At 39.1% G+C, this 26,049-nt stretch overlaps 1 long non-coding RNA gene and 1 other non-coding gene across 2 annotated transcripts; one reads left to right on the top strand and one right to left on the bottom strand.

The window, feature by feature from the left end:
* Nucleotides 1-2,859: 2,859 nt before the first annotated feature.
* LOC148043906 (U6 spliceosomal RNA) lies at nucleotides 2,860-2,966 on the top strand. Its single transcript, XR_015697948.1, has one exon. It is a non-coding gene; the product is annotated as a U6 spliceosomal RNA (small nuclear RNA).
* A 19,822-nt stretch (nucleotides 2,967-22,788) lies between these two features.
* Nucleotides 22,789-23,681, bottom strand: LOC148043905 (uncharacterized). Its single transcript, XR_015697833.1, has 2 exons — nucleotides 23,481-23,681; nucleotides 22,789-22,998 (listed from the first exon to the last, which is right to left on the bottom strand). It is a non-coding gene; the product is annotated as an uncharacterized LOC148043905 (long non-coding RNA).
* Between the last annotated feature and the right edge of the window lie 2,368 nt (nucleotides 23,682-26,049).

The raw sequence follows: 26,049 nt of genomic DNA, 5'->3' as shown, positions 1-26,049 counted from the left end.
TTAGCAAAAGCGTCTAGCAGAATCTTGGCCGTCAGCATCCTGCTTGCTTATTCCGAGCAGCGGGGCCAGGATCCGGGCTGCTCACTGATCGGCTGCCCTGATAGCCTTAGGAAAACACGCGCGCCTGTCCGGTGCGCCCCGTTCGCCATGCAGCTGCTGTCTTGTCGAGATAAGCGGAGCGGAGCAGAGCAGAACTTTTAGGGAAGCGGACAGTGACCGGAGCGGGGAGCGGCGGGGGGAGGAATCCAGAGGCCGGGCGCGATTGCTTGGCGGTGCCTCCCCCCCCCCCCCACTCCCGAGGTCGCCCGAATCCGGAAACGGAGATGGAAAGCAGGTTCGGCGAAGGTGACCGGGAGCGGTGATGAGAAAGAGTCGCGGCGCTTTCCCCAGGCTCTGCCTCCTTCGCTTTCCGCTGCCAGCGTGCAGAGCGCGAGAAACGGAAGGAAAGTTGTTTTGGTTGGGGGGGGGGGGTGTTGCTTTTTTTTAAGGCGTCCACCGGTTTGTTGGACGGGATAGGAAGACGACCATCGACGGGCAAAGTTCAGCCAAGGAAAGCAGCTGCAAGATGTAGGTTTGAAAAAAGAAACAACACGCGAAAGCAAAGGCGAGGAGCGAGGAGAGCGGAGGGATAACACGAAACAAAGCAGGTTGCAGTTCATAATATTTTTTTTTTTTGCAGGCAGCTCGGCTCCGGCTTTCCAGCGGATGCGAAAGGTTAACGGGGTTTTCAGAAGCAAAGTTTCCGCCGCAGCTTCATCTTCCCTTCCCTTCCCTTGCTTGGAAGTGCGTGCTGTGCCTCCGCTTGCAAGCGACCAGACTCCCGAACGTAGGCAAGTCCTGAGGGCTGGATTTGTTTTCTAAGCCAGCCAAACGAATCAGCGAGTTTAAAATCGGCCTTAGCCGATCAGACTGAAATGTGGAGCCTCCACTAAGAAAATCAAAGCACAAGGAGGGAGGGGGGACTGGCATAAGATCTATAAGGCATGCCAGGATTAGAATAGAAGTCCAACTTTTACATGCTCACAGGTTTATTTTTTTTTTAAGAATAAACTTTCCTGTCTGTCTACAAAGAGTCCACATACAAAAAGGGAGGGGGAAGAGACTTTAGTTAATCGGATTTTTTTTTTCCCAAGTGCTCATGTTGGGATGATACACCTAACTGGGCCATGCAAAAGAAGATGCTTTCCGATCTTCCTATAAATTGGGATACGCTTCAAGGTGCTAGTCGTCACTTATAAAGCCCTTCATGGTATTGGACCTGGGTACTTGAGAGACCGCCTGCTGCCAATTACCTCCCAAAGACCCATTAGATCACACAGATTAGGCCTCCTCCGGGTTCCGTCTACTAGCCAATGTCATCTGGCCACTACCCGGGGGAGGGCCTTCTCTGTGGCGGCTCCGGCCCTTTGGAAGGAGCTCCCCGCAGAGATTCGGACCCTCACCTCTCTCCAGGCCTTCCGAAAAGCCGTTAAAACCTGGCTGTGTTGGCAGACCTGGGGTCGATGAGTTCCCTTCCCCTCTCGAATCGTGTGGCTGTTGGTTGTTTTAAATGCCCTGTACTTTTTGTTGTAGTTTTTGTGTTTCCCTTCCCTTCCTTGGGTTTGTGCACTGCCCTGAGTCCCACTGAGAATAGGGCGGCATATAAATAAAATGAACCTGAACCTGAACCTTACATGTTGCTCCTGGTTGCAAAAAAACCTGTATCTTGATCCTTATAACAAACAGCTAAGTAGACAAGGTTTCCCTCTGCTCCCTGCGAGATAATTCAGGACACAAAGCCTGCAAGCCCTTCAGATCAAGACCAGATCAAGACTTGAGATTGTGCTCCAGTAACACTTCTAAGCCCTGAATTTCCGTCCAGAGGTTAATGTATACATGTGAGTTCATCGTCCCATCTACAATGAAATTGCTTCATCATCACATCTGCGGTCATAAATGCTGCTGACTACAGAGCCCTGGAAGGATAGTGAATGTTTGAGGAAAAGGCACAACAGGAGGCTGGTAGATGTGATGATTAAAACAAACATCTGAGAAACAGGGCATCTTGTCTCCGCAGGATTTATTAAATACACTTATATGTTTTAATAGCCTTAGTGGTTAAAAACGGCCCAGTGTCTACGCTGTCCTGATGAAAAGCTCTTTCTCCATTCAAAATTGTCCTTGTCTATGGAAAGACTGTTTACCCCCACAGCATAATGTTGTGCTGGTGCAGAATATTATTTTTGAAACCAAGCAACAAAAATATATCAAATAAAAGATGGGTTTCTTTAAAACCCTCCATGTTTGCTTTATTTTTATAGCAATAGCAATAGCAGTTAGACTTATATACTGCTTCATAGGGCTTTCAGCCCTCTCTAAGCGGTTTACAGAGTCAGCATATCGCCCCCACAGTCTGGGTCCTCATTTCACCCACCTCGGAAGGATGGAAGGCTGAGTCAACCTTGAGCCGGTGAGATTAGAACCGCTGAACTGCAGATAACAGTCAGCTAAAGTGGCCTGCAGTACTGCACCCTAACCACTACGCCACCTCAGCTCATTTTATGGATGCTATACAGTGAAATATACTATTGTATATTTTTCTGCTGGAAGCAAATGACAAAAATAGTGCCTCCTCATATTCCTCATAGAGAAGCAATCCAAGGTGACAGTTCAGAATTCTCTTTTCCTTTCCACTTGGGAAGAGCAGGAGAGCTCGGAAAGCTTGAGGCATCTTAGCCTTTTGACATCTTCCTATTGCTTCAGTATCTGGGCAGAACTGCCCTGTAAATAACAGTGAGATTTAGTTTTGAAATTCCCAGAATTGTAGCTCCTATTATATTTGCTGTCATCTGACTATACACCTCAAAAAGGATTTTTGAAGTGCTCGCTTCGGCAGCACATATGCTAAAATTGGAACGATACAGAGAAGATTAGTATGGTCCCTGCACAAGGATGACATGCAAATTTGTGAAGCGTTCCATATTTTTTGGCGCAATACTGGAAGAAGGAAGATTTGCCTACTATTCAAGAATGGACATTAAAAGTAACAAACTTAGCAGAGCTGGCTAAAATATCAGCATATCTCAAGGATCGCTCAAATGAGAAATATAAACTGAAGTGGAGAAGATGGATTGACTATATTCAAAATAAATACAGGACTAAGAAATTCCAGATAGTTTATGACTGAAGAAACAAGGAATGATATAATCTGTTTAGAGTTAGTTAGCCTAACAAAAGATGAGTTAAAGCTCAAATGAAAGATGATACTAACTTTCTTTAAGTTTATTTTAGAACATCTTTGTTAAAGATTTATACCCTGTATTTGTTCTGGGAAGTCGGGGGGGGGGAGGGGAAGGGGGTTTTTCTGGTGGGGAGGGTGGAGGAGGGGAGGTAAATATTTGTAAAAGCTTTTTTTTCCAAAAATTTTCAATTAAAAAAAAAGGATTTTTGAAGAAAACAAAGTTGGAAAATTGGAATTACAAACTTCTACTCATGATCAACAGATCTTAGCCAAATGGTGCCATAGCTTTTACCAAGACCAACATCATACAAATGTTATCCAAAGGTTTTAACACAGTGGAGCACAGTAATTATCCTCTGTATTAAGAATGGAATGTAAGATGGAGTAGAAGGCTTTTTAAGTTCAAAATGTATGACAAACTCACTTTACCTACATCTGACAGGATACTAGCTTGATTTAAAAAAAAAAAGGAACCCTGCAAAAATTCAATCAATAAAATCCAGGTCTTCAATAAAGCACTCAATTTTTACAAATAAAAATTTCAATCAATTGCCCTGATTACAAATGTACCTTGTTCTGGGCTTTGAAACTGTCCTGGGATAGAATCGGATATGAGCTAAGAGGATATTAATGACTGACTACAGGTAGTCCTCAACTTACAACTACAAGTAAGACCAAAGTTTATGTTGCTAAACAAGACATTGGTTAAGTGGGTTTTGCTCCACTTCAGAACCTCTCTTGCCTCAGTTGTTAAGTGAATCACTGCAGCTGAGTTGTTAAGTGAATCTGGCTCGCCCATTGACTTGACTTGTCAGAAGGTCGCAACATGATCTTGGGACACAACAACGGTCATAAATATGAACCAGCTGCCAAGCATCTGAATTTTTGATCACATGATTATGGGGATGCTGGAAAGATTGTAACTGTGAAAAACGGTCATAAGTCATTGCTTCAGTGCCATTGCATCTTTGAACCGTCACTAAATGAACTGTTGTAAGTTGAAGATTAGCTGTATTTCCCAAATGGTGTCATAGCTGCAAAAGGAAAGCATGCAATCTCCAGCATCCCAGTCTGCCTAAGTGAGATCAGAATCAAAAATATCTTCCTGCAGGAAATTTAATTATTCTAGAAAATTACACATACGCATGGTTTTTTAACCTCCAGATGTCCCTGACTTTAGCTTCACTAACAGATATACTTGAAGACAATTGGTCTTAAAGACCTCTAAGAAAGCTAAGGAAAGACTTGGACATGTTTATGCCAAGATACTAAAGCAACTTGACCTGGAAACTTAAGACAAAAAAGTCGCAGTTATAATAAATAGCTTAAGAAAAATGTATACCTTCAATTTGCTAGTTTCTAGTAAATTGTGAAAAACTGAACAAGTCAATGAATCATGTTTTTGCAAGCTGTTTAATTCACCAGCCATTTTTGAACCAAAGGATTTTTATCCTTCCCAAATCACACATAAACATCTAGTACCAGCCCACTCATAACTCTGATATTCCATCTGTCACTATACATAATCAAAGTCTGTCCATACAGCCATTCCCAAGTAGATAACAAAAACACACAGAGAGGCTGTCTAATTGGAGAGACCCTCCCTGCATTTTCCTGTTTATCCAAAGGTTTGTGAGGCTGTTGCAATATATTCATAAAAAATCATTAAAAAGTCAAAGAAATACTAGTAGCATTTCATTTTATTTCAAGCTAGCTTTGTTTGTCAGCCTTAAAAATAAAAGGCTGGCAAACAAAGCCTTTTTATTCTCTTTATTCTGATTATATAATGTTGTCAGATATAGTGATAACCTCTCTTCGCTGCCAGGAATGTTAGAAGCAGAAGATATTTAGATGAAAAATTCTTCATGACATGCATCGCAGTAGTCCTTTAAATTTAAATGCATCTATATTATACTATTACTCAATTGGCTACTTCTTTTAACTTACGTTATTATGCAGCAGCATTTACCAATAGTGAGCCAGTTATAGATAGAGTCCTTTTTTTAAAAAAAATGTTTTATTCAAGGGGAGAAAGTATTAATTGAATCTAATACATTTCCAACCCTTTCAAGCCTATTCATACAGTGATGGTTACTTTTCTCTTGATTTTATTCAGAAATATATCTCAATGGCTTGAAGAATGCACATCTCAGCTATCTTAATTGGCTTTCTTTAGTTTTACTTTTTCTCCGCGAGATGAAAGTGACAATAGTTTTTTCTAGTTAATCTTTTTGTTATTGTTGTTGTTCACAACCTTAACAATAACATTACCCAAGCAAATTCCCTCCAGATGTGAACTGCAACTCCCATCACTTCATATCAGTAAGAACTCAATGGAACTTCCTTCCATGTAAATAAACCTTTATAAGCCCCAGGTTAAGCGGATATCATATTAATCCTAAACTTAATCTAAATAATAACCTTTCCGTTCCCAGGGGAAAATATTGCCTGTACAAGAAAATATTTTGATGTGGGAGACCGAGACCAATTCCATCACCATGAAAAATTTTAACAGGATCAAAATACTTTTTTCATGCTATGTTAATCTTATCTAGTCTGTTACTGGATTGACATGAGGGTGGCCCAAATGCCAGTCCACTCTAAACCATGGAATCTCATTCGGTCCCTTTGGACCATTTATTCGTAGCCCAACCTACCTAATTGAGTTGTAATGAAAGAAGCGAGAACATTTACATTGTTCTGTTATCATTATTGTTTTATTTGTTTACTAATAAACAATCGAGGTGTTTGCACCTCGATTCACCCACGTAACACCTATCCTCCGCGAGCTGCACTGGCTGCCTGTTGATCTCCGGGTGCACTTCAAGGTGCTACTTGTCACCTACAAAGCCCTTCATGGTATTGGATCTGGGTACTTGAGAGACCGCCTACTGCCAATCACCTCCACTAGACCGATAAGATCGCATAGATTAGGCCTCCTCCGAATTCCATCAGCCAGCCAGTGTAGACTGGCAACTACTCGGAGGAGAGCCTTCTCGGTGGCTGCTCCGACCCTCTGGAACGAACTCCCCGTGGAGATCCGGACCCTCACCACCCTCCAGACCTTCCGCGCCGCGGAAGCCAAGGTGGCGCAGTGGTTAAATGCAGCACTGCAGGCTACTGCTAGATCAGCAGTTCAGCGGTTCAAATCTCACCGGCTCAGGGTTGACTCAGCCTTCCATCCTTCCGAGGTGGGTAAAATGAAGACCCAGATTGTTGGGGGCAATATGCTGACTCTCTGTAAACCGCTTAGAGAGGGCTGAAAGCCCTATGAAGCGGTATATAAGTCTACTGCTATTGCTATTGCTATTACTTAAAATCTGGCTATCCCGGCTGGCCTGGGGTTAAAGATTCTAACCCCTACTCGAATTGTATGACTGTTGAGTTCTTAAATGATGTAATGTTTTTATGTTGTAAATTGTTTGTCCTTCCCCTACCCCTTTTGAACTGTGAGCCGCCCTGAGTCCCCCCAGGGAAAAGGGCGGCATACAAATAAAGTGAACTGAACTGAACTGAACTAATATGAGTTGATAGCTTATTAGTAACCTTGACTATCACTGATATCTTTTTATTTTTGATGAATGTATTTTATTCTCTTTTTGTACACTGGGAGCAAATGCACCAAAGACAAATTCCTTGTGTGTCCAATCACACTTGGCCAATAAAGAATTTGATTTTATTCTATTCTATTCTAAATTGATTAAAGTTTCAGATGAAAGTAATAAAGAGATAAGCCTAAAGCAATTCTATTTGCAGAAGACATGTCAGTATGAGGCTTCAGGGTTAAATCCGTGCTGTTTCCTCCTCTCTGTTATTCCATTTCCAGCTATGCATAAGTAACTGTGCCTGAAAGGGAAGATGTGCCTTTACGCATGTTAGTGTTTCCCATTCAAAGTGTGGGAAATGCCATACAGCAATTCCTCATATGTTGACTGAAATGATATATAAGGGTCATGATTCTTATTTCTGAGTATTTTCTATGATTTTTTAAAATGTAGTTTTTAAAAAAAAACTAATGCAAATCCCAGGAAACTTTATCACTACTTAAAATAAGATCCAGGAAAATTTAATTGGGGAAACATTCAAAGTTGAAGATGTTGGATTATGCTGCTAATTATACATTAATATTTCTTATTCCAAAGTTTCTGAAATCTTCTGCTTAATAAAGAAACACTGGGGATAAACTCCTGATTTTTGTTGAGATAAATTGTGATTTCACTTCAAATTAAAGCAGGGGGCTAGAAAAAAAAATAACTCCATTCTCAAAACCAGAAAACACTCAATCATATAGTCCTGTAGCTGGTTCTGAACCAACATCAGGGTCCAGGTGAGGTTGCTGCAGGAGTCCAATGACAGATTGTACACTGCTTATAAAAGCAAAGAGAGCTTGCAAAGAAAAGTATGATTTAATTTACCAAGGCTCTATACTTACTTTATCACCTTGACTGGAAATGTTTTCAGTTCTAGTAATTACACTTGAAAATTTGCATCAAAGTGATTAATTCTAGTAAAGGTAAAAGCAAGCCAATATGAGTAGATAAATAGGTACCACTTTAATGGAAGGTAACAGTGTTCTGTGAGACTTGGCATATAGTTATGCTGGCCACATGACTGTGGAAATGTCTTCGGACAATGCTGGCTGCCTTGGCTAAGAAAAGGAGATGAGTATCGCACCTCGAGTCAGACCCAACTGGACAGAAGAAACTTGGATTGTATTGTATTGAATTATTATATTAAAATGCCTTTTCTTTCTTCCCATTGTCATTCCACGATGAGTGCTTTCTCCCCAACAAAATGAATTATTTTTGAAGGACAGTATTATTTGATTATTATTATAGTACTACGGATACATAGTTAACTGAAACTAATGATAGGAGCATCAGGAGAAGTCTATGTGTAAAGAAGTTCCAAGTAGACAATTCTTATATTTGCCTATCCACACTTCCAAAATTGGTTTGGAAGAAGTGCTTTGGACCTGATGCAGGTGCAGCCGAGGTGGCGCAGTGCTTAGGGTGCAGTACTGCAGGCCACTTCAGCTGACTGTTATCTGCAGTTCAGCAGTTCAAATCTCACCGGCTCAAGGTTGACTCAGCCTTCCATCCTTCCGAGGTGGGTGAAATGAGGACCCAGACTGTGGGGGCAATATGCTGACTCTGTAAACCGCTTAGAGAGAGCTGAAAGCCCTATGAAGCGGTATATAAGTCTAACTGCTATTGCTATTGCTATAGCCCTTCTGTTTTTCATTCAAGTGGGACTTGTGTGATACTCTGAAACAAGTGGGCTGTTTTAATCAGGACCACAGAGATTTAGGGCCTAGGCCCAATCCAAAGCATTTCTTCAAAGTAATTCCAGGTATGCATAGCATTATACTGCTACGACCACAGACAAAATTGAACCACATACAAAATTGTTAACCTGCTTTTTCTCAAATAACACTCATAAGGTATTTGTTCTTAGCTAATACTATGGACAAATCAGAGCATCATTTGAACGACAAGATGAAACAACAAAAACTGCATGCTTCCCTCCTTTCTTTCTGTTCTTCCTTCCTTCCTTTCTTTCCTTCCTTTTCTGGTAATCTCTAGTTTTTAGCTTCTTGTATAATTGAACAAATGAAGATGATGGAGAAAGCACACTTTAATGTTTATGAAACAAACATACTTTCTTCTCAGTTTTGAAATTCCAGGAAGAAAATTGGTGGGGGAGTGGGGATGGAACCCCAATGGAATGGCCTCACTAAATGGTTTAAATTTTTATATGAAAGCAAAATGGGTTGTAAATTGCACAAGGAGTAGAAAGAATTGCACTCATCTAATCTTCAGGGCAAGAACATGCAACTTCTATCACCTCAGGCATCATAGCAGACTGCTCACAATTGGCAGAGCAAGATTCATGAGGGCCTTAGATAAACATTTTGTTTGAAAAGAGCCCCAAATTCACTCTAATTGGCTTTGCATTATGTGAAAGGATTATTGGTAATTAATATGTAGCCCCTGGGTCTTACTTTCTGCACTCATGCAATAGAAGTAGAACTATGTCTTGAACGCTTCCGTGTGTGGCTTTATTCACTTGCAGGTAGAAACACAATGTAGAAGAGTTTAATTAGCACCTTTTTTCAGGTATACTAAATGTATATTTGTGGGAAATTGGGGGAGAGGAGGAGGCTTAAGAAAACCCCACTCCTATAATCTGACAAACCATAGTTTATGATATATTTACTCTGCTGCATACAAGATTCAATCAAATTAAGGGAGAGAACATGAGATGGTGGACCAACAAACTGATAAGTTGAGGTAACAACATTTTTTTCTTTTGCAAGAGAAGGTGAAATATTTCTTTAAGTTATATTTTGATAATTATATCCTATGTATATTATATGCTTCTTGGTGAGCATAAGACCAAAATAAAGCTTAGCCTGTTATTTTCCCTCTCCTTATATTTCTGAAAAATATAAAGGATATTTACAAAATATTTTTTTTGGTTTCAGTTGAACCATTTTTAATGGAATGCCTTATATAAAAAAGTGATGCTTAAGAAATCCTTCTCCTTCTAATGGAAGGTTGGTGTAGAATAAGGAAGATTCGTATTAAATTTCACGCAGCATTTGGGACAAATCGCTATGTCTCGGCCTAACCTCTTTTAAAGGATTATTATGACTATAATATTAGAGAAGGGTTACTAAGCAAGTAGGGATGTGATGGCTCAGGGGCTAAGACGCTGAGCTTGTCGATCAGAACGGTTGGCAGTTTGCCGGTTTGAATCCCTAGCGCTGCATAACGGAGTGAGCTCCGGTTACTTGTCCCAGCTTCTGCCAACTTAGCAGTTCAAAAGCATGTAAAAATGCAAGTAGAAAAATAGGAACCACCTTTGGTGGGAAGGCAACAGCGTTCCGTGCGCCTTCGGCATTTAGTCATGCTGGCCACATGACCACGGAAATGTCTTTGGACAACACTTTGGAAAGCTCTTCAGCTTTGAAACGGGACATGAGCACCACCCCCTAGAGTCAGGAACGACTACCACATATGTCCGAGGGGAACCTTTACCTTAATAAGCTAGTGTTCTTGAGCTCCTGGGGAAGAAAATGTGCTCAGGAAAACCTATATTCCTTGTCAGTCAGAACTTTCTCATGCTGTCTTAAATATTCAGTTTCAATTTTTAAAAAATCACTTTTTAATAACCTGGTGCTAATGTAATAAGCCAACATTGGGGGGGGATATAATATTCGCAACACTGAAAGCTTTAATATTGTACCTTTTTTCAAATAGTACAATTGGTGTGCAAATGATTGTACTGACAATGGTTTGTAAAGATTGGGGTTACAGCTTTGCTGCCTGATTGTTGTTAGGGTTGGGGTTTTTTTGGGTTGTTCTTTTTTTGACATACTGTTGCGACCTCTAGTGAACAGCATGACTGCCAGCATACTCACAGCAACTCTTCCTGACATATTCTAGTCTCCTTGGACTGTTTTTTCTGTAGGCATCCCAATGAATTATCTAGCATGCAACTGAATGCTTCCAATTCATTTCTTAACAAATAAAAATAGCTATGCAAGTTATCCTATGGCTGATATACATGCTAATTCGACTGGAAATCCTTTAAAAGAGGTTAGGCTGAGACATAGCGATTTGCCCCAAACGCTGCGTGAAATTTAATACGAGTCTTCCTTATTCTAAACCAACCTTCCATTAGAAGGAGAAGGATTTCTTAAGCATCACTTTTTTATATATAAGGCATTCCATTAAAAATGGTTCAACTGAAACCAAAAATTTATTTTGCAAATATCCTTTATATTTTTCAGAAATATAAGGAGAGGGAAAATAACAGGCTAAGCTTTATTTTGGTCTTATGCTCACCAAGAAGCATATAATATACCTTGGATATAATTATCAAAATATAATTTAAAGAAATATTTCACCTTCTCTTGCAAAAGAAAAACCAGAATTCATTGTTTTATAAATAAACTAGCATTAAAAAAGGGACCTTGCAAATCAGGTTTTTTTTTCCGCTCATCAAATCTTATTTTAAACTATTTTATTTACTTTATTTGAATAACGTAAGCATTCCATTTCAATCAAACAGTGTGTTGTCTGGGTGCAGTTGTTTTTAGACAATTGGAATCAAAATGCTTACAATAACATCCATCACAACACAATCACAATAATATTTAGCTTGCCTATTTTATCAGATTTCCATTTTAATATTTACTCTTTTTCAAATCTTAACTACTAAAATAAAATCTTAACTACTAAAAGAGGTTCACAATTTTTGAGAATTTGGGAGGTTTTTTAATTGAAAAAAATGTTTACAATGCTAATAAAATGTGGAATTTAAAGTATCAACACCCAATCTATAAATATGGCATTTTAAAAAATCTAATAAATAAATTCCTAATGGGAAATAAGTCTTTGTAAAAGTATTGAGGAATGCAAAACAAAAACCTGTGAATTTTTCAAAATTGCATAACATTCCATCCATACATCAAACTAGGTTTAACCATCAGTTTTTAGCAGCTTATTATCTCATCCTCGTGATCATGTTTCTTCCCCACACTTTATATACTTGAAGGGGCAAAGGATTGCTTTTTCTCTTCCTATTAGCAATAGCAATAGCAGTTAGACTTATATACCTCTTCATAGGGCTTTCAGCCCTCTCTAAGCGGTTTACAGAGTCAGCATATTGCCCCCCAAAACAATCCGGGTCCTCATTTTACCCACCTCGGAAGGTTTCACCAAGTTGATTAAAAAAATTCAATTCAAAAGTCTAGCCTGGAAGTGAAGCTCCAAAATACCTCACATACTTTACCCCAAAATAGCTTATCCAAAACCCTATGGTGATTTTTCATATTACAAAAATCAATGAGAACCTCCAGATCAAAGTGGAAGATTTCTGCCATACAAAAGATAGGCACTCAAGTTTTTTTTTCATGGAGGCATTAGCAATATTTGATATATGTGATGATAAAGGTAAAAGAATAAGTGTGTTCTTGATCAAGCATGCCTCAAAGTTAGCTATATATCTGGAAATAAGGAATTAAAATTTCCAGTGCCAAATACTCAAGAAACATTAGCAGTAGAATCAAGAGATCTGGGAATGCTTTCTACACATAATTTAAACTCTTCTGTACAATCCTCCAAAATCATTACTTTATCCTTTTTTGTTGCTTTTAAAAGTGTTCCTATCTATTTGGGATTATATTACTGTCCATCTGATCTCTGGTAATTGCTTTTTTAGAGTTTGACTGTTACTTGCCTGATTCAGTGACCAATTCTTTAGGAACCAATGTCACTTTTGGGAAATCTCAACTGTACATACTCTTTGAACGAAGACAACTTGGATGTTTGTGCTAGACAACCGTAGGAAGTTATCACCCAGCCCTCTCCCAGAAAAATGAAATATCCTAGGAAACATTGAAAAGGCAGAATATTTCTCTGGATGTGAAAAGGAAGAAACATGTTTTAAAAGACAGAATAGCTTCCTGTAGCTTCCTGCCCATCCCCACTTTGTCAATGGGCCATTAAGAAGGCCAAGCTAGTCCACCTTACATAATAAAGAGTTCTCCCCTTCAGCTCCAGGGGGATGGAATTAAGGCATGATAATATTGGTCCTTTACCCAACTCGCCACATGGCATCTGAGAACTCAACCAAACTTGGATTCAAAACGCAGCCTAGATAGTTGCCCCTGCATGGGCCCATGGGAATCTGACAACCAATCAGAATACAAGTTCAAGATCAAAGGCCAGAGCGGGATAAAACCAGGGACTCAGCATCTAAGTCGGCCCTTCTCTTTTCTCCACCAACACTGAAGCATGTGATCACCTTTTCTGTTCAGGACTCAAGCCACGTGGTCCTGTCCACCAATAAACCATCTTTCCAAGCAGCCTCCATGTCTCCAGTGTCTTTTTCCCCACTTGGAGCTGAACCCAGAAGGACATTTCTTTCATCACAACTATGGAAAGTTTGGAAACTACTGATTAGTTTGTCCACCAAACTTCTAATTATCTCCTTCCACCTGGAAAGCCCTCTTTGAATATTATCTTTCCCTGTTATTTCTAAACTTCATAAGTGGTGATTTGCAGACAAAACCATGTTAGTTGCCTCTTAGGTGGCAGGTTGCTGCCTCTTACTTAGGTAATGTACTATATAAACTATTTAGCAAAGGGCTATTTCTGTGCATAAATTTGCTATTTATAAACTTGTGCAGTCTTTTTTTGTTTTGCAGCATAAGACAAAGTAATGCCATTAAAGTTAACGCTACCGTGTGTTTTCATGAACAGTATATGAAATGTCAGTGGTAGCATCAGGCAAGCTTTGAAATTCAATGATTCACAGAATGGTTCGTTTTGATCAAGAATCAGATGATTTGATACTAAGCACCAGAAATTTGATACTAAACACCAGAAAAATCAGGATGCTACAAATGCTCAGAGAAGTACAACAACAATTCTTTCTTTTCCTCCAGAGATACCCAGGACTCACTAGTGTTCACTCAGCCTTTTTGGAGTCTAGATATGATTCTATATCTTATTAAATTCAAGCATTAATTACTTACAACTTGGAAATGATACAGTCAAAAGTGGCAATGTTACCTTGTGGTTGAAGGCAGAATTAGCCTAAATTGAAATAAATGAGAGCATGGCTACCGTGGCATGACAAAACCGCGCTCGTCAAAATAGCGGTGATAAAACCGCGTCGCTAAAGCCGCGACATCATCACCGCATGTCATCACCGGCGCGACAACAGCGCGGCGATAGAAGGGCGCTTTGAAACAGCACGGCGGCAGAAAGCCGATTTAAATTAAGGTAAGGGTTAGGATTAGGTTTAGGGTTAGGTTTAGGGTTAGGTTTAGGGTTAGGTTAGGGTTAGGGTTAGGGTTAGGTTAGGTTAGGGTTAGGGTTAGGGTTAGGGTTAGGGTTAGGGTTAGGGTTAGGGTTAGGTTTAGGCTTAGGTTTAGGCTTAGGTTTAGGCTTAGGTTTAGGCTTAGGTTTAGGCTTAGGTTTAGGGTGCTGAGTGCTTCGGAAGGTGCGGATTTGCCCTCCGCGATTATGTCATCGCGGTAGGGTCGCATTTTTCCTTAGCGCTTCGAACGGCGTGGATTTGTCCTCCGCACTTATGTCGGCGCGGATAAGGGCTTCGCAGTTTTGTGATGAACCCATGGCTACGTGTATCCAAATTCTGGTTAAGGTTTCATTTCCAATCAAAGTCTGATGCAGCTAATATTAATTGACAAATGTGATTCCTCATGGAAACCTCAAATTGACAAAAAATAAGATAGATATTCATGTCCTCGCACAAGATCAGGCAATGATGGTGCTTCAGCAAAAGCCCCCTGAGATAGAATTGCAAACAGAATATAGTAAATTATCACCAAGGGTATAGTTGATCCTCAGCAATGCATGCTTCAAAGCAGTATTGTACCTAGATTAACTTAAAAGCAATACATTTTGGCAAGCAAAATACATTACAGTTCAGTCATACACTGTCAGCTGAACTGGATAGAAAATTTCATAAAATTCTATATCCAGAAAGACTTTGTCTTTGCAAGGGTGGTTGCAAGGCTGAAACACGAAATCATACTCAATTGTATTATGATTTCTATCAAGTTATAGGAAAAGAACTATAAAGCCTCTTCTGACCCTATTTCCAGGATAGATTAAAGAATTTTATGTTCAATTTTTGCCGGCAGAGGAAGTGAACTCTTAATGTTACAAAGTTTGCTTTCACAGCTTCTAGAACTTGCACATTGTTGCAGCAAAATAGTGCAAGTATAAGTGGACATTTTCCACCTTGTTTGTCTTGTTTTATTTTTTATTTTATTATGTTCTGTAGTAAGTCTTACTTATTAAGGTTGCTGACCTGCAATAAAGGGAGGGAAAATCTACAGGTATAAACAGATTTGCCAGAACCAGTTACAAATGCCCCTTTAGAAAAAGCAGTGCATAGAAGATTCGGGGCAGCAGAGGGTAGGAGTAGGGGAGAAGTAAGGGAAGAAGGAAGGGGAAGGAGAGGAAGAAGGAAGGAAGTAGAGAAGGAAGGGAGGGAGAAAAGAAAGGGAAAATAAGGTGGTGTTACAACAGGCCCTAGGGATGGTAAACAAAGCAACTCAAACTGTATATTATAACCTTTTAAATGGAATAACAAAAGTATAAGAATAGCAAAGAAAAAGAATAACTATGTGAATGTATACCTATAATTGTATGTAAGAGAATAAATGACAGTAAGAATATAAAGCACAATATAGGTAAACAATATTTTGTTATAAATAGCTAAATGTAAATAAATATAGAATTGTACATTAAAATGGATAACGAATAAGGGGACCATGAATGCAAGATAGGAATGTATAGAAGGGAAAACACTAACTGTAAAGAAACCGATACGGAACTGTTGTATGATATATGATGGAACTTCTTGTTCCTATGTTGTTTTAAGTCATGTGTTTGTTTTTGTTGATGTGTTTATGTGTTTAAAATAAAAATTAAAAAAAAAGAAGATTTGGGGCAGCATTTCTATCACATTTACCCCACATGTGCAGAGTTTTGCAGTCCTCCATGAACATAAGTTGTTTGTGAAACTGTGCCACCTGGGGATGTTTCTTCAGTAAGGTGGAAAACCCATTCAGGCATGAGATGAGAACACTCTCTACCATCATTAACACATCATATATATTTTAGTAGGACAAAAAAAATATTCAGGAACAGAGAATATAGAAGAGGATATAGAAAAAGAGAAGAAAAACAAGTACACTGATATTCTTCTTGCTTAAAAATGCAAAGCATTTGCAGCTCATCATATACAATTACAGCTGCCAAAGGGAACAAGATTAAATAGCTTTGATGTATGTCAAAATGTTTTTGACCTTGTTTGCTATTTCTGGTGATATCAGAAATACATAGCATACTTTTGATTTCATAAAAGCGATTAGTTACTGTTATTCTGCAATGAGAGGGTGTTATATTGTCTCTTTAATATTTCCATAATTGTCAGCCGTGTTTTATGTTATTAAATAAATTGTGTCATTCTCCACGTCAAAATTTAACCAAACAAACGTAGCTGTTATTTTTGTTAGAATTTAATTACACATTAGTGGTTCATAATGTATAATACTATTATCAACCTGTGCCAAAATAACAACATTTTAAAAATTACAGTGGTTGTAGAAAATTCATCACATTGTTTAGTAGCACAAATAAATATTATAAACATTCAATAGTTCAACAATGTAGAACAGGACTGTCAAACTCTCAACCAGATGCGTGACACGCTGGCCATGCCCGGTTTAGCGATGTCGTGATATGTCACGTGATGCCACCATGATGTCATGAATTTGACATTCTTGATCTAGAATATTTCATGCTTCTCAAATATTTTCTTTATTTCAGTCTTTCTTATATTTCCCAACAATCTACACTTATGGTTTTAATTTAAGGTTTAACAGAAAGTTAAAACGTGCCCACTTTGAAGAATAATATTCTTTCTGTAAGAGAAAGAATTTTGGGGTATATACTGTATATCCAGGAGACATAACTCCAGGTTCCTTAAAGTTCAGATAAATCTGAAAATAATTTGTTTTATAGTAGCTTCAGCACCTTGCTTATACCATATAATATTAATGATTATTAGCAGGGCTGGGTTCCTGCCAGTTCCATAAATCTACAGTGCCGTTTAGAAGCGGTTCCAGCTTCCTCCCCCCCACCCGTCTGCACATCATCAAGATGAAGAGCAAGGGGAGGAATTCTGGGAGTTGAAGTCCACAAGTCTAAAAGCTGTCAAGTTTGAACACCCCTGGGTTTTTTTTCTGAAGGGTTAGGGGTGCAAGGGTCTTGTAACTTGACAGCTTTAAGACTTGCGTGCTTCAAATGCCAGAGTTTCTGAGCCAACATTTTGGAGCGTTGTTAAGTGAGTCTCACCACATTTTACAAGTTGGCCATACCCACCCAGTCACATGACTGCCAAGCCACTCCCACTCAGTCACATGGCTGGCAAGTCACTCCCACTCAGTCACATGGCTGGCAAGTCACTCCCACAAAGCAGGCCACACCCACAGAAGAGGTTCTAAAAAAATTTGAAACCCACCACTGATTAATAGTATTTATTTACTTATTTATTATTAATAATATTTGTAATCAAGCTAAAAATACATTATGGAAATTGAAAAGAAACGTAAGAGAATCAGAATTAACAGAGTTGGAAGTAACCTAGGAGGTCTTCTAGTCCCACCCCCTGCTCAAGTAGGAGACATTATACTATTTCAAACAAATGGCTGTCTAGCCTCTTTTTAAATCCTCCTGTAATGGAGTCCCCACAACTTCTGAAGGTTAATTGTTCTCACTTCAGGAAATTTCTCTTTAGTTCTAGCTTGCTTCTTTCCTTGATTAGTTTCCATCCATTGCTTCTGGTCTTGTCTTCCAGTGCTTTGGAAAATAGGTCCATTTTCTCTCTTAAATCCATTGTGTGTGAAACAGTTTGCAAGTGTTTCCCATTGTTTTGGACTGGAATTTTTCCACCTTATCTCAAGATGCCAGGTATTGAACTTGAGACTTTCTGCACACAAAATACAAATTTTCCACAAGAGCTATGATTCCCATTGATTCAAATAAATAACTAGGTTTGACTGCATACGAAGGTTTAGGCCATAATTAATATATGTTGTATTTTCAAAGTACAGTAAAAAAATTCAATTTTGAGGTAGAAATAAAACTATGTACAGTACATGTGTACTAGCAAGGAAATATTGTCGAGCCGAGGTGACGCAGTGGTTAGGGTGCAGTACTGCTGGCCATTTCAGCTGACTGTTATCTTTTTTTTTTTTTTAGTTTTATTAAACATTTATAGGCCACCCTTTTCCCTGAGGGGACTCAGGGCGGCTTACAATAATAGGGGAGGGGAGTGCAGGACAGAAACACAAAAGAAAATGTGAGTAACAAATAATTGGCAATAAAAACACAACATTCATTCAACATTCGGGAGGGGCGAAAGTAAAACCTTATCCCCAGGCCTGACGGGATAGCCAGATCTTGAGGGCTGTGCGGAAGGCCTGGACGGTGGTGAGGGTGTGGATCTCCACGGGGAGATTGTTCCATAGCGTCGGAGCTGCAACTGAGAAGGCTCTCCTTCGCGTAGTCGCCAGTCGGCACTGGCGTGAGGATTTTGAATTACTTGCTCTGGGATGGGGTGGAAGGGAGAATTTTGCATTATCTTTGTTCTTGGATGGGAGTAGTGAGGAGTCTTTGCTGTCATGCCCCTTGGCCATACCCATTCCCACCCCAGTCATACCCACCCAGCCCCTCATTAGGGGAGAGGAACAGTTGTTCAATTATTTGAATCCCATTGGGACCAGCCCATGCACTTTGAGCTGTGCATGTGCATGCACTGGTCTGCTGCTGACACAAGGGACCCCTGATCTAAAGTCTTCCATATGGGGTCTTTGTACTGAATCCACAAAAGCTTATCATCTACGTCAGTGGTTCCCAAACTTGGCAACTTTAAGACTTGTGGACTTCAACTCCCAGAATTCTGGAATCCAGCAGAGCTGGCTGGAGAATTCTGGGAGTTGAAGTCCACAAGTCTTAAAGTTGCCAAGTTTGGGAACCACTGATCTACGTGATCATTACTGTTGATTAGCTAAACTGACTTATTTCTCCCTCAGGAAGTACATCTGAATTCATATTGAGGATCGGAGGAGCTTGTGTACTGTTAGTTTTCTGTTAGCGAAGACTTTTACATTATTCTGGCTCTCAACTCCCAAATTCCCCTCAGATCTTAAAAATGTCCAATCTCTGTAGCATATTCCCCAAGACATAATTATTATAAATGTACAAAAAATGCACACTTAAAAGCAACCATGCAGTTTGTGGCAGGAAAAATCACCAAGCACATACATGAAATAAACTATGAGTAGGGCTGGGAGATTATTTGAATACCATCAAAATAGGCAGCGGAGAGAAAAATAATCATTGATACGTGCCCAGCATTTGAATGGAATGGAATAAAATCAGCCACAAATTTTCTTCAAGCCCCTTTTGAGGGATTGGGAAATTGATATGGTGATGTAGAAGTGCATTAAGTCATTTGATTCTAACCAACAAGAAACTATAGTACGTATATGGACGAAACATGTTTGTATGAAATCTTGTGATAGACATAGAAAAAATAATCTTAATCAACCACTATAAAATCGCTAGCTTTAAGCAAAGTAAAGATTTAAATGAACTTGATTAGTTACCCTGGAGCTTTTATACTTAAAGAAATGTAAGTTAAAAATTTATTAAAATACAACATAAAAGCTGGATTAATTTTCTTGAAAGTTGATAGTTTTGAACCATTCCTTTGTTTTATCTATCTAGAAGCTGTAGGGTGTTACTTAGATTTAAAGACTTGAAGATCTAATTTTGAAGACTAAAATGCCTCTTGCTTTTTACTTGATATTAAAATGGAATAATAATAATAGCAGCAGCACTTAAAAGAAAAATGCTATCACAAGAGAACACTGGAATATTATAACAGAATTTAGCAAAGTAAGATTATATGGCTATTGCTTTAAAGAAAAAGAGGCATCTACTCATTTGGCTAAATAGAAAATGATAGCTGTGGTGTCTATGCATCTGCACCTAAGATTTCCAAATGAAGCCAAAAATCTAACTCTAAATTTAAATGCAGTGATTTTTAATGTCTTTTGGAAATTACTACTATGTGCAAAGTGCTTAATTATAATTCCTTTCAAAGAAGCAAAATCTATACTTTTCTATAGGTAGCTGCTCTGAATTTTTAAGTGAGTCATTGAAAACATTTCAGTGATTCTTTGCAAAAGTTATCTTTCAAAAGACAATACTTGCATCATCTTGCAGGATATTATATAGGATCTCAATCCATTATGGGCTTCTGCAGACTCCCTACTAACCTGAGAATAACCACTACTACAATCTTTTTCAGGATGTCAGAATGTTTTACTAAACACACATACATTTGGGGAGTGTAATTGAAGGCCTGTGGCATAAATGCAGTTATTGTATATAATGCTAAGGGCAACAGCTTTTACAATATACAAAACAAAATATGGATTTTTTTAATTTTGTTTTAATCATTTAGCTGTTAGAAAGCTTAGGAATCAATGCATTAGGAAAGCATAGGAATGAAGCAAAAATAAGGTCATACAAATAGATTTTACAACCTTCTGTGTTGTAAATTCCATACAATAGGAATAAGAATGGGAGTAAGAGTAGGAGTAGTGTAGGATGGAATGGAATGGAGTGGAATAGAATAGAATATGGAATGGAATGCAAGATGGAATGGAGAATGGAATGGAGAATAGAATAGAGTAGAGTAGAGTAGAGTAGAGTAGAGTAGAGTAGAGTAGAGTAGAATAGAATAGAATAGAATAGAATAGAATAGAATAGAATAGAATAGAATAGAATATGGAATGGAATGCAAGATGGAATGGGGAATGGAATGGAAAATAGAGTAGAGTAGAGTAGAGTAGAGTAGAGTAGAGTAGAGTAGAGTAGAGTAGAGTAGAGTAGAGTAGAATAGAATAGAATAGAATAGCTTTATTGGCCAAGTGTGATTGGACACACAAGGAATTTGTCTCTGGTACATAAGCTCTTAGTGTACATATAAAGAAGTAATATATTCATAAAATACCAATGGGAGAAATAGAAAAGTATGAGAAGGATAATAGTGCTACAGCACATTGGTAAATACTGGGGAATTAGATGTTCAGCAGTGTGTTTGCACAAGGGGAAAACTTGCCCTTCTCCCTGTATCTAGTTATTTTGATATGCAATGCCCTAAAGCAGCATGAGGAGAGGAGTTGAAACAGTTTACGTCCAGGATGTGAAGGCTCTCTAGATATTTTCTTTTTCTGAACCTCTGCAGTATATTGGCCTTCTGTAGAAGGCAGGCCGTTTGCAATGGTTTATTCTTCAGTTCTAACCGAACTGTTGAAGTCTGTATCTACCTTGACAGTTATAGAATTACAGGTGACAAACTCAATAATTCCTCTGTAGAACTTCATCAACAGCTCCTTGGGGAAATCTGAATTTTCTGAGTTGACCCAGGAAGAACATTCTCTGCTGTGCCTTTTTAGTGATGGTTCTAATGTTAGGTGTCCATTTCAAATCCTGGGAGACCATAGAACCCAGAAACTGGAAGGTCTCAACTGTTGATAGTGTGTTGTCTAATATTGTAAGAGGTCATAGGAGGATTTCTCCTAAAATCTATTTTCAACTCTACAGTTTTAAGTGTTCGGTTCCAGATTGCTAAGGCTGCACCAGAGGGCCAATTGTTTAACCTCATGTCTTTAGGCAGACTCATTACGGTCTTAAATGAGACCAACAACTGTTGTATTATCTGCAAACTTCATTACTTTAACACAAGGATCCTTAAAGGAGCAGTCATTGGTATAGAACAATGGTGGTGAACCTTTTCAGCACCGAGAGCCCAAACTGAAACACATGTGCATGTGCATGCATGTGTGTGTGCCGGAGCACCAGAAACCTGAACACCAGCTGACCAGCGCGTGCATGTCTGTTTTGGAGGCATTTTTGGCCATTTTCAGGCCAATTTTTGGGCTGTTTTCAGGTTGGTTTTGACCATTTTTGGGGTCCATTTTCAGGTGCTCCTGAGCTCGCCCTGGGGTATTAAATTAAATTGGTAATAAATTAAACTGAATCAAATCTATATTAAAATTGCCAAGTTTCTATAAGGGGCATAGTGCTGTGAGCTTTAACTGGCTGCTCTGTGAACATTTAATTCAATGTGGTCTCATTTATTACACTCTATTCCCTGTCTCAATGAGGACTCAGAACCTTCAATGAACTCATAATAGATTAGTGATAGATAGACCTGAAACATTTGATTCTGGAGTGCATGTCCAATATAGTGCAAACTGTACAAATACTAGGATGTCAATTGTTTTAGAAGTGAAGTGCTGTCAATTTGTTGGAAGCAAATATATATTAATCATACAAGCATGCCCAGGTATTATTTCTATTTCAATATAATGAACTGCCTATGCTGAAGAATTTAGAGAGAAAATCCTACTTTTAGATGGAATTCATAGCTGCCTGAATGACCACACCCAGACAGTGCCAGTTAATTTCACTTCAGTTTCTACTAGAATGAGAAATTGACTCATTGGTTTAAGGTGTCAGGAGGAATTTTTGACTGTATAAGCTTTCAGCCAATGGAAGAGGTTTCCACAAAATGTGGTGGGTTCTCTTTCACTAAGAGGTCTGCAAGCCACAAATGGTAGTTGGTCAGAGGTGCTTCTGGTGATCCTGTTCTGTGGAAAGATCCTCAAACTCCAAGATTCCATCCTTCTAACGTTGTTGCAAAATTTCAAAAACCTGTTCCCAAAAGTCTCTCTCTCTCTCTCTCTCTCTCTCTCTCTCTCTCTCTCTCTCTCTCTCTCTCTCTCTCTCTCTCTCTCTCTCTTTCTCTCTTTCCCTCTTTCCCTCTTTCCCTCTCCCTCTTCCTCTCCCTCCCTCCCTCCCTCCCTCTCTCTCTCTCTCTCTCTCACACACACACACACACAAAAAATTTCAATAGGAATTGACAATTCAGAAAAGACATTGCGGCTTCAGGTTTATTGACAGAATGCTCCTCTTTGGGGAAGCAGCAACGGAAATGTCAAACCATGTGCTTTGCTGAAACTCTGGTTCATTCAGAAATCATCTTGTTGGTTGGTGATGACCGAAATGTCCAAAACTTGTTGCATAGAATGCGAGGCTGGCAAAGCTATTTGATCTTCCTGTAGTAGTAAACTGTATGAGCTACAGAGACTGGAAACAAAAATAAAAAAATTAAAGGTTTTCTCTCTTGCACACATGTTCAACTATTGAATGCAATAAGCAATACAATCCCAAAAAAATTTAAGCTGAAATCTAAGATTAGTATTTAGCTTCTAGTATCTAAATGCCTGGATAAAAACAAGTGGCAAGAGGCAATTGACCTTGAACAGTCTTGGGGGGGGGAGGAAACAGTTAGCACTTTAATATTAGCACTTTGACCAAGGAACCCCAATTAATCCTAGGACTGTAGAACAGACTGAGTAATTGAAAATATCCTAGAAAAAGACAATGGCAATTTATTTCTTTCAGGTTTCCAAGGACTTGAGATGAGCTCACTTTGAGAGCGAACATCTGTATTCAAATCCCAATTTTCTTACCCATCAAGAAAATAGATTGTTTCAATAAAAATAATACTTGATTATTTGCTGGTTTTCATCGCTTTATGCATTTCATTTTTTTAAAAATCCCCTTACCTCTTCTTCTTCCCATCCGTCTTTTCCTTGATCCTCCAGAACCCCGTTTTCGTCGTCGCCGGCTGCGGTTAGGATTCCTGCAGCTACATCGCGACATTTTCCTGGGGTTCTGGGGATGTTCTAAGTTAGTCAAGGATCAAGAGGGGGAGCATGTCTTTCAACGAAGCCAGTGCAGCTTGTTCTGCTAGATGGTGATTGGGTTTCTGAAGCTCTCCTGCTTCCTGCACTTTTATTTAAAGGGTTTAGCGATTATGACCTCATCTCTTTGATATGGCAACTTCTGTGGCTTAAATGTGACCAGATATGAGACAAAGGGATTAACTAGGAAATTATTTTATCTTGGCCGAACAACCGATAGCCCTAACTTGTGTCTGAAATACTGTACCTTCACTGAATAGAATAGAAAAGGAGAATGGAATTTACCAAAAGAAACAAGGAAATAGATAAAGAATAGTAACTTATAACTTTCATTTTCATATTCGGGGTGGGTGGGGGAGAATCAGACAGTATCTTGATGTAAGGACCTCAATTACTTTTAAAAGTAGCATAGTGACCTTGTTCCTACATGTTTACACCCCCACCATTTCTCTTGATTTTCTGGCAAACTTACCACTTCTTCTACAGGCTGCCGCCAAAATAGGCAAAAATCAAAAAAATTGTCTTCCTGATATAAGAAGGTGTTTCTCAAAAAAATTTAAACGGTCGTTTGTTTTATATTGATATTAACTTTTTTCTCCCTTCAAGGTAATAAAATCAGAGAATAAATAATTCAGTTCATTGAATCGAGCCATTTTTTCAGTGTAAGAATCCAAATGTATCCAGACTCTGCTTGGACAGAAATGAAAGCTAACTACCTCTGTAACTAAGGAAATGCTCTGGTATCAGTTCCAAAACTCCCATGTTTTCCAACCTCACATACATTCAGGTGATTTATTTCTCTTAACTATAATGCCTCCAGACTTACAAAAATGCTATTTTTTTTTCAGTTTAACAATGCTGAAACTGTAACATTTGTGGGTGGACCTGTTTTCACAATCAGTTTCTTCTCATTGATGAGGACTCTTGTGTCATTCTTTCACACCTGGGTTTGGTTTTTAGCTTTAGGAGACATAGGTGAAGTTACTGTGGGTGTGAGGGGTGCAGAGGGAAGGAAAGATGACTAAAGAAATGCACACCGATCTGCTGATTTCAACATAAAATGCTGTTATGATTTATCTGGATTATTTGGGCTCTGCAGTTCCCTGCCACTGGTCTTACTCTTAATGCAGCCCCCCCAAAAAATCAATTAAATCTGGGGTAAACCAATAGATCTTCTGTTTCCCCCAGCTCTGCTGCAGGGGGCCAGCTGTCTGCTATTTGGTTTAGCTTAGTTTGGATTGAGTAACCATCTCTTGGATGGAAAGAGAATTAAGCAATTTATTTCCTTTGCATTCTTTGTAGAGGGTGTAGAAGAATTTTCTGCTATTTTCTTCCTTCTTCTCTGGCAATCTTTAGTGTCCTGTTCCTGGAACCTGCCCATAGCAGAAGTTCAGATTGGGCGAACTGGTAGTAGCAACGACAGTAGGCTCCGCCCATCCACCTGGACGCTCCTGTGCATGAAGTGTCGTGCTTGCATGAGAATGAGCAAACTGATATTAAAAAAATTAGAAACCCACCACTGGTCCATAGCAGTGACGAGTGGTGAGGTTTATGGCTGGTGAGGCAGCAATTTGTTTAGACTTGTGGACTTCAACTCCCAGAATTCCATAGCCAAGTATGCTCAGTTCCGATTTAAAGCAACAGCATTTGTTTTTCTCCTTTGCTAAATAAGTTTCCTTCTTTCTTCTTTCTTTCACCGTGGGTGACTCTGCTTAGTCCTTAACTGTATAAAAAAACCTCTAAAAAGTGCCATCTACCAGAGGATGCAGGAGAATGACATGCCTCATCTACGTCAGGAATTTTTCGGCTTTTAACCCTCGCTTAACTCTGCTCGAGTGATCATAAAATGCCAGACTAGATGAGGCACATCATTCTCCCACCTCCTCCTGTAGAGGGCACATTTAAGAGGCTTTTTTAAACAGTTAAGCACTAAGCAGAGTCATCCACAGTGACTCTGGCAGCAACTAGCTCAGCCTGACCTCAGCTCTTGCCTTTTTCCTTTTACATTTTTTTTCTTTTCATGATGACAGTGGTGAGGCTCTGCCTCCCGTGCCTCCCCTGCCTGCATTCCCTGGTCCATAAGTATTGTTTAAATGCATCACCTCCTGCCTTTTACTCCAGATTGCCTCAGCAGTCTTAAACTAAGCTGGGCAGCTATTGGAAAAAGTGTTCGCTTGCAAAATTGACATGCTTTTTCTGTATCATCACAGCCTCACAAAAAGACTTTAAATGCAACAGAGAAATGATAACTTGGTGGCTTTTCAATTACTCTTTTAGCATAACTGCTCAGAATTTTTCCTGAGAAGGAGGGGGCAGAGAGTTGATTTTTTTTGTTCTTAAACAATCAAATAGATGTAAGTGTGTCCTTTTTCATGTGGACTGAGGATGAAGGAATTTTTTTAAATAGTCTTTCAAAAACATAATTTAAAAA

Source organism: Thamnophis sirtalis, unplaced genomic scaffold, assembly GCF_051295495.1.
Source record: "Thamnophis sirtalis isolate CommonGarterSnake01/CBP01778 unplaced genomic scaffold, rThaSir2_p1.2 scaffold_10, whole genome shotgun sequence".
NCBI classification, from domain to species: domain Eukaryota; kingdom Metazoa; phylum Chordata; class Lepidosauria; order Squamata; family Natricidae; genus Thamnophis; species Thamnophis sirtalis.
This window is presented reverse-complemented; position numbering and strand designations above follow the sequence as displayed.